The 10279-nt window shown below is 34.6% G+C and overlaps 1 pseudogene; it reads right to left on the minus strand.

Annotated features, from left to right (window-relative positions):
- Positions 1-225: 225 nt before the first annotated feature.
- LOC118194174 (uncharacterized) lies at positions 226-8809 on the minus strand (annotated as a pseudogene).
- Positions 8810-10279: the final 1470 nt, after the last annotated feature.

The following is a 10279-nucleotide window of genomic DNA, read 5'->3' on the forward strand; positions in this document are numbered from 1 at the left end:
TTAAATTGATGGTCAAAAGTTTGGTGCTATACGTTGCAATTTTAGTGCCGTTAGCGGCAAAAAGTTCCAATGCAGCTGGTATTTTGGCATGCTGACTGCAACTCTTGGGAATGACAGATAAATCGGCTCCGGTGTCAATTTAAAAAGTCAGCTTTGAGGATGAATCGGCCAAAAGAATTCGATTGATGTGGCGGTCGAAACGTTGGCCGGCAAGCGATCACCGATCTAGTTTTCCGACTGCCGGAAATTGCACGGAGAAACACATTTTCGTGCCTTGGAACCAAGATTAGTATGGTAGAAACAGATGTTGTTGCACGGTTCTTTATACTGTCGATAGCGTTCACTAGATCTATTACGCCTACTGTTGCGCTGGGAATAGTCTCTTCGTTCACAGGAACGCTCACGGCTGTTTTTGAGGGCTAGCGAAAGTTCATTTACCTGCTTTGTCAGCTCTGCAACTTGCTGTTCAATGGGAGAGGTAGATGCCGTAGCAGCACTATTTATGTGCGGGAGAGTTGTGAGATCTGTAATTTTATCAGCTACAACTGCTAGTTTTGGAAGATCATCACTAAGGGAGCAAGAATACTTTGTGTATTTTGCGGGAGACGAGATATCCATAGGGATTTCAACAAAGGTTCTCCAACGGTCTCTCCAGCGAGGTTTCGCATACGGCAAAGTAATTGTGATGGGCGTTGATCGCCAAGTTCTAGCCCTTGAAGAAGTGTACGTATCTTTGACTCCTCACTTTCAGAATGCAATTCAATTAAGCGTGTTTTTAGTGTGTCATATTTGTCAGTCACAGGTGGGTGTAAAACGATATCACAAACGTTATTGAGAATTGTCGCGAACGACGCACGCTCCGCTCTTGGGGAACGGATTGAGCCTCCAGACCGACGAGAATTGAAAAAGAAAGTTTGTTTTTGAGAACTGGCAACGATAAGTGTATGCTTTTAGAACACTGACGCAGTAGACTAATGACGCTGTTAGATATGTAGAACAATGATGCTAAGTAGCTAGAAGTGTTTTTTGATAGTGTAATGATTTAGATATTGTTCCTCTTTTGTGTCAAATGTCAAATAAAGTGATTCATACAAAAGACTGCCAATTTTAGATGAGTTTGAAACCAAATCGGAGTCTACAAAAGTGGCGGACCAGAATCGAAGAACGCGGATCATAAAGGTAAGCAACCTTTCTTTATTTGCTTATCTAGAATTTTGAATGATCTGTTTTTTACTGAATTGAAACGATATAAATTTTTTGGCGCCCGAACAGGGACCGCCGATGTAGACTATCTTGAAGTGAAAGATTTAGGAATGTTTAAAAAATATCTCCTTTTGATTTGAGAAGTTTATTTATGATTTGAGAGTACTGATTTTTAATTTGAAATATTTTCTATCTGAAATATTTAAACATGTGTACTAAAATAGAAGAATTAAAGAAAAGACGAACTGTGGTTAGGAGTATGACAACAAAGTTGATAAATAATTGTAAAGAATACCTCCAAGAAACAGAACACGATTTGTGTATTCTTAATGAAAATATTGATTTATTAGATTCAAAACATAACAGCCTAAAAGAATTAGATAAACAAATACAAGAATTAATTGAGGCCACTGAATATGAATCGGAATTTGAAACTTGTGAAGTTTATTCCGAGAAAATAATTTCCATGAAATCAAAACTAACATTTATGTTAAAAGAGAATAGGAAACCTGAAATTCCTGTTTCGAATACAATTGGTAATATTGTGAATAATGATATTTCAAATATTTCTGTATCTCATTCAAAAATTAAATTGCCTAAATTATCGATCAATAAATTTAATGGCGATCCTGTTAATTGGTTATCATTTTGGAACCAGTTTGACAATGCGATACATCAGAATAGTGATTTAACAGATACAGACAAATTTAATTATTTGATATAATTTTTATCAGGTGCTGCTTGTAATGCCGTTAGTGGTTTTGCATTATCAAGTGAAAATTATTTTGCCGCAATCGAGTTACTTAAAACACGCTTTGGTCGAACAGATTTAATTATAAATGCACATATGGGAAAACTTTTAAATTTAGAACCTGTTAGGAATGCTAACAACATATTTGCATTACGTAAGTTATATGATGACATCGAAATACAGATAAGAAGTTTAAAATCACTTAATGTAACTTCTGGCACATATGGCACGTTATTGACACCAGTTTTATTAAAATTAATTCCGAATGAACTGAATCTTGATTTCCAAAGAAAAAGGAAATCGAAAGATAATTTCGATGTAAACGAATTATTAGAGTTCTTGAAAACGGAAATTGAGTGCCGCGAATCCATGCTACAAATTCAAGATAAAATAAACAACCATAATTCGAGCCACTTTCCTAAAGAAAAAAGAATAAATAAAATTTCTATTCCAACGGCTGCTGTGTTAAAGGTTTCAATTAACAGCTGCATATTTTGCGAGGATTCAGAAAAAGAAAAACATACTTCCAAAGCTTGTCCGAAGTCTGTAACAGACAGAAAGGCGTCACTTCGGAAACTCGGAATGTGTTATTTATGCCTTAAAAGGAGTAACCATTTGGCAAAAAATTGCTTTTTGAAGATAAAGTGTGATTCATGTGGGTGGAAACACAACAGTTTAATCTATGACAAAAATAGTTTAGATGAGAAAAAATCAAATAAGAAGGATCTCAATTTGACGAACAAATCATGTTTAGAGAAAGTTTTATTACAAACTTTAGTTGTAAGAGTGCGTGGCAATGGTCCAGAAAAATACTGCCGCTGTTTAATTGATTCTGGGAGTCAACGAAGCTATGTATCTAAATTCTTAGCTAATGCTATGCAGTACGAATGTATTAACGAAAGCAGTGTGATTCATAGTCTGTTCGGAGGAACTGAAGTGGTTGAAACTCATAAACAGTTCGTTGTACGTTTAAGTAGTATCAAAAACGATTATTATCAGTGTAACTTCAAAGCTTTTGATCAAGCGAATATTTGTTCTGATATTCCACAATTGAACATCAAGCCTTATTTAAATGAGTTAAAAACTCATAACATATTTTTGAATGATGTTGAAGGTAGGCATAAAAAATTGTTGTTTGAGCATTCTCCTTCTGAAATTCATATCCTCATAGGCGCAGACATAGCGGGAAAATTGCTTACAGGGAAAATAAAGAAGTTAGAATGTGGATTAGTTTGCATTGAAACTTATTTAGGCTGGAGTATCATGGGGAAAATTCCCGTAGAAATGGAAAATAAATATGATTGTTCTTATGCATTTTCTATGTTAGTATCAGATAGTAAAACTTCTGATTTATGGAAACTTGATACTCTTGGGATATTAGACCCTTCAGAAAGTCAAACTAAAAGTGAATTAGAAAAACAAACAATGATACATTTTCTTTCCAATGTGAAAAGAGATGAAGAAGGAAGGTTTCAAGTTTGTTTACCTTGGATTGAAAATCGTTTCCTACTTCCAAACTATCGAGAAATAGCAGAAAAGAGATTAAAGAGCACAGTGAAGAATTTAAGGGATGGGGTATTTTTAGAAGATTATAACGCAATTTTTAAATCTTGGGAAGATGATAAAATAATAGAGATTGTTCCTGAGGAAGAAGTTAATAACCCCTCTCATTATTTACCCCATCGTGCTGTTATTCGAATGAATTCCACCACGACAAAAATAAGACCGGTTTTCGATGGATCCGTAAGAACTAAAGGATCACCTTCCGTAAATGACTGTTTGGAAAAGGGTCCAAATTTGATTGATACTGTTCCAGCTATAATAAATAGATTTCGACTGGGAAAAATTGGCGTGAGCGCTGATATTAAGAAGGCTTTTCTGCAGATAGCACTTAATCCTAAAGACAGAGATTATTTAAGATTTTTATGGTGGGAACAGGGAAATTCTGAGCGTTTGAAAATATACAGGCATAGAAGAGTGGTCTTTGGAATAACCAGCAGTCCATTTCTCTTAAATGCAACACTAACGAAATTAATGAATGAAGTACCAGAAAATTATCGTGCGAGTGCTAATAAATTAGTAGAATCCTGGTACGTTGATAATTTAGTTACAAGTGTGAATGATGAATCAGAATTAAAGAAGTTAAAAAATGATGCCACTGAAATTTTGGCAAGTGCTAAATTTGAATTACAAGAGTGGGCATATAACTATCCTCGAAATAAAAGGGATGCATTTGTTGTTGAACCCATTTTAGAAAAGTCGAAGCTTGATAAATTAAATGAGAATGAGTTTTTCGATGATCCTTGTGAAGCTAAAACGGTCAACATTTTGGGACTTCTTTGGAATTTGCATGATGACACATTAAGTTGTGATATTAAGGGAGTAATGAATCAAAAAACAAACCTGTTACTAAAAGAACAATTTTGTCTGAAATTCATAAAATTTATGACCCTATTGGATTCACCTGCCCTATAATTTTAATTCCTAAAATTCTGTTACAAAACTGCTGGGAATTAAAAGTGACTTGGGATGAAGCTCTTCCTGATGAAATTCAAAGGAAATACATGAAATGGAAAAATGATGCAAATCGTTTAACAGAAATAAAAATTCCTCGGCAGATGATGCTTAATATTGATTCTGAATTGAAATTATCTTTCATATATTTTGTGATGCATCCCGAATGGCATATGCAACCTGCGTTTATTTAAGAAATGAAAATGAAAATGAAATTTCTTGTCATTTAGTTCAAGCACGATCTAGAGTTGCTCCTCTAAAACCCACATCAATTTGTAGACTAGAATTATTAGCTTGTGTTGTTGGTGCAAGATTAATGAAATCTATAAAACAAGATTTGAAGGAAGAAAATATACCTACGTTTTACTGGACAGATTCAAGGAACACATTGTACTGGATTAAGAATGAAGAAAATTGGGGTGTATTTGTTATGAATAGAGTGAAAGAAATACGAGCTCTTACTAATCCTGATGCATGGAATTATGTTCCTGGCAACTTGAATCCTGCGGATATTCCGTCAAGAGGATGTTCTGTCGAAACTATTAAAGCCAAAAGATGGCATGAAGGTCCAGCATGGTTGAAGTTGAATCCAGACTGTTGGCCTACTTGTGATATTTCTCCTGACAAGGATATGATTGATCGAGAAAGAAGAAAAACAGTTGTATCCTCGTTAACAAATGTAGATGAAGAATTTTCGCATTTCTCACGAATTTCTTCTTTTGAGAAAATAATTAGAGTTACAGCTTGGATAAAAATGTATATTGATAACTGCAGAGATAAAAAGAGAACAACGTCAAAGAACTTAGAAATCGAAGAATTGAATGCAGCTGAAGTCCTTGTTTGGAAAATTGTGCAAAGGGTCTCCTTTAAAACAGAAAAGGATAAACGCTTACGAAATTTAAAACCATTTGTTGATTCATCTGGTCTTTTAAGAGTAAAGTCAAGAATATTAATGAGACAAGACTTCGAAAATTTTAGAACACCTGTAATCCTACCTCCTGAACATCCAGTTGTCTCTAAACTGATTATGGAAAAACATGAACAACAAATGCATTGCGGAACTCAAACTTTAATGGCAATGCTACGAGAAAATTTCTGGATTTTGAAAAGTCGTAAAACTATTCGTAAAGTGTTGAAAACTGCACTAAATGTAGAAGATTTGATTCGAGGCCCTCCAAGGTACAATCCGCACCTTTGCCAAAGGACCGTGTTAAAGATTCTTCTATTTTTGAAGTGACAGGTATCGACTTAGCTGGCCCTTTGTTTTTAAAAAATGGATCGAAAACGTGGATCGTTTTATTTACATGTGCTGTATACAGGGCAATTCATCTTGAACTTTAACGTCTTTGTCAACAGATAACTTTTTATTGGCTTTCCGACGTTTTATAGCACGCAGAGGAAGACCTGAAATTGTCTACACTGATAACGGTAGTAATTTTATTGGTACAAATTCGCTCTTAAAAATGATTGACTGGGATAAACTTATTAAAAATCATGTTGTCAACCGCATTAAATGGAAATTTATCCCACCAGCTTCTCCCTGGTGGGGTGGATTTAGGGAAAGAATGATTGGCCTGATGAAAAACATTCTCAGAAAAGTTTTAGGTAATGCCTCACTGAAATATGAAGAACTCTATACGATCCTCTGTGATTGCGAAAATATCTTAAATTGCAGACCATTAACTTATATTTCCGAGGACTTGGAACTGGAACCCTTGACACCTGCAATGTTTTTTCGTGATCTAAAAGAAAGTGGCGTTCCAGATCTAGATATTATTGATGCCAAATACTTACAAAAAAGGTATGCATATCAGATGAAGGTTAGAGAAGATCTAAGAAAACGGTTCAGAACTGAATACTTAGGGCAACTGAAAAACCATATTTTAAAAACAGAGAAATGTGTTAAACTATCGGTTGGAGACATTGTGTTAATAGAAACGCCTGAGAAAAGAATTAAGTGGCCTCTGGGAAAAATTATAACACTTATCCCAGGAAATGATGGTGTAGTTCGTTTAGTAAAATTACGCACCAAAAGTGGCGAAATCCTTCGACCCATACAACGAATTTATCCGTTGGAAGTCCATTTACAAACGGATAATATAGGAAACTGTTTGAGAAAGAAGCATTCTGATCCAAAAATGTGTGATAAGCCTACAACTTCTATTGGATCTACAGAGTTTCGTGCCACTGACAAAGATCAGTCAGATGAACTCAATCAGAATCCCCTCAAAACAACTAGATGTGGACAAGTGATTCGAACTCCTGAACGATTAAACCTCATGAACTTTCAACCAGACTGTGGCTGAGTTTCAACTTGGTGAAACTCATCGGGGGGAGTGTGTCGCGAACGACGCACGCTCCGCTCTTGGGGAACGGATTGAGCCTCCAGACCGACGAGAATTGAAAAAGAAAGTTTGTTTTTGAGAACTGGCAACGATAAGTGTATGCTTTTAGAACAAGGAGGTTAGAATAGAAGGAGGGAGGGTTCGCAGTTTCCTCCACTATCGGGGAATGAAGCTCCACGGAACAAGCGGCGTCCATGTTTGTAACTTCAAAACATTTGCCATACAGTAGTGAAACGTACGTGTTTCTCAGCTGTTAAATGCAGGGATTTTTCAGTAAAAATATCTTAAATTTATAATGAAATGCTTCGCTATTGTTAGTTTTTTTGTTTTAAAGTTATAAAGATGATATCCGTAATTTACTAAGTACAGAAAATCATTAAGAAATAGTTCGAAATCTAAATGATGTTTCTGCATAACTTCAAGAATTTGTATAGGTTTTATTATAAACTTGTTGGGTATACTTTCCAATTGTTTCTTTAAGAAGTGATATTTCTGATTTATTCGCAATATTATTACAATTTATTAAAGAATCACTTAGAATAATTTTTACCTGAAATTAATAGCAGATAATTATCTAAAAAAATGGTAACATGTTGCTTTTTTTTTAAATGAATGTTTTAAATAGATTTTTTTCACAACCAACAACCTTATATCAAAAAGCAAATAAATATTAATGAAATAAACCAGATTTATGTGAATTCAATGATTTCAGTTTATGCGCGTTTCATATTTATAAATCTCAAAGAAATTACCCTGAATTAAGCTGAATTACAGAAATGTACCTATATAAATTTTTGGATATATCTTTTCACATGTTCAATTGTGTAAATATTTTACTTACGTTTATCGCAATACTGCCCAGAAATTTGTAAGCTTATGCAAAAACATTTTAACAACTGAACAGTTTATCTCGATCAAATGCACAAATTATATTCGCAACAGTTCACAAAACTTAAAAATGAATAATAATTCATGCATAAAGAAAGCGTTGCTTTATTTAACACTTTTACAATTCATAAAAATAGTAACAATTGATTTCTTACTTTTCATGAAAATTATGAAACTATTTACCTAAGCGTTGAAATCATACATTTTAATTACTAGCACATACCATTGTATGTTAAGGAACGAAGACACCAGCTGTAAGCAAAAACATTAAAATGTATTTAACATGTTTCGATTATTATTAAGTCTTTTTTTTCACATCTGGAAAGAAAACAACATGACATTGTGATATTTTTTAACATATTTATGAAATTACACACACACACACAAAAAGAAAATAAATACTTACGAGTGAACAGTAATCTCAGGAATATTTTTTGAAAATCTATTTGTGCATCCATATGCAATATAAGCTGACATGCTTCAAAAAGAAAAGGGGTAAAAAATGTTACAATTACAGACTTCCTTGCACAAGTCACAGTGATAACAGTAACATGGCCGCCAAGCTTCACCGTTTGAGTTGAACCTTCCCTCCTTCTATTCTAACCTCCTTGTTTTAGAACACTGACGCAGTAGACTAATGACGCTGTTAGATATGTAGAACAATGATGCTAAGTAGTTAGAAGTGTTTTTTGATAGTGTAATGATTTAGATATTGTTCCTCTTTTGTGTCAAATGTCAAATAAAGTGATTCATACAAAAGAGTGCCAATTTTAGATGAGTTTGAAACCAAATCGGAGTCTACAAAAGCGGCGGACCAGAATCGAAGAACGCGGATCATATAGGTAAGCAACCTTTCTTTATTTGCTTATCTAGAATTTTGAATGATCTGTTTTTTACTGAATTGAAACGATATAAATTTTTTAATATCAGATTCGATTGCAGATATCACATGATTGAATTTCGTGGAGTCAACAGTGATTCCAGCGATATCAAACTAGGCCTCTAGTTGTGCAAACCACAAAGTAGGGTTGACCTTCCAAAATGGGGGAGGTTTGACGGAAACACGTGAAATATTAAGATCGTCTGCGATGGGTTGTGGTGGAGCCATGATTCACAAAAACAAATATATATTGCCAATATGACACAAATAAATACACAATAATCAGTCACTAATAAGTTCACATACGACACTAGTGCAAAATAAATAATGTAACCATTAATGTGAGAGAAACACTTTTGCAGGTAAGCTATCCAAATATAAGCATAAGTAATACTAAGAATTTGCGTGGCTTACCTCCGAATTATACGAGAAATATTTGCTCAGTCAGCAGCAGATTCAGCACAACACAATTCACTTATAGAAAAAATATTCCGAAAAAACTTATTTTATGATATGTAACCACGTTGTACGATTTATATGGAGATCACTTCAAAGCACTTTGACGATTTGCATGAGACACATGATAATTCACAAGCACGTTGTTAAGCAGGCACAACTGTGTTTCACACTATATTGCTGATGACACGAAAATAATGATGGATTACGCTAGTAGTTTGCATGAACAGAAATAATTTTCACTTCATAGCACATTATAATCACAGAACTTGAGGATTCAACCAGGTTACAGGAGGCACGTGTTCACTAACTTGACGAGTCACCATTTATGGCTATTGTTGATGGATGCCATTTTTGATTGCACGTTGAATGTTAACAAAATCTGACTCGGTAATATTAACATTTATACTATTTAATTCTAGGATGATATATATTTTAACATATATTCACTTATACACAATCACATTGCATGTAGTTACAAGATGAGTATTTTTACAGTTCGCAAGTCCGCATGAGTAAAAATCAAGAAAGTCATATTACAGCCACGATAACATCACGGAGGGAAAGAGATGTGAGTGCGTGCTTCACCGACGGCAGCCAAGAACCGAGTAACCAATTCGAATTTTCCTCCAGAGAGGAAGAGGGAGAAAGCTGGTAGCGCCCTCTCTCGGGGCAGCGAACAAATAATAATAATAAAGAGTTCTCCACAAGTTGAATTCAGTGAGATGGAACGTACTTTTTTCACCTAGTGCAGAGTCTCCTGAAGAGAAGTAAGCGCGGAGCCATATTTTGGCAAAAATTGTAGGAGAAACGAATAGCCATTTTTGGCCTGGAACGGGACTGAGGCCCGAACCCACGATGTGAGGATCTGCAGCTTGAGAATTTCTGCCGCTCGGCTATGCTTGTCTTGAGAATAAGTTGCGAATTAATCTTGATCTGCAAAGTTCAAAATAATCTCGATGGCTTGAATAGCTAGACAAAGTTTTTGCATATTTGATTTAGCTGATTTAATTCTCTGAGCTATTGTGGTTATTGATTTCATGAGATAAAGGGTTTTCTGATCTTTGAAAATGTTAATGATTTCTGCTAAATGTTTCTACTTAACTTTGCCACTGTAAAGTTTTTTTAGGCATTTCTTGATTAGTTTGGGCTGGAGCTTGAATAAATTTGGGCAAGTCATCTTTAGAAGAAATTTCTTGTGGTTTTTCTATGTTCTCTAAATGATTTAATCTTTTTCTGTAT

This window comes from Stegodyphus dumicola, chromosome 7, assembly GCF_044657685.1.
Source record: "Stegodyphus dumicola isolate Sdum_Otavi_A_Nest chromosome 7, ASM4465768v1".
Taxonomy (NCBI): domain Eukaryota; kingdom Metazoa; phylum Arthropoda; class Arachnida; order Araneae; family Eresidae; genus Stegodyphus; species Stegodyphus dumicola.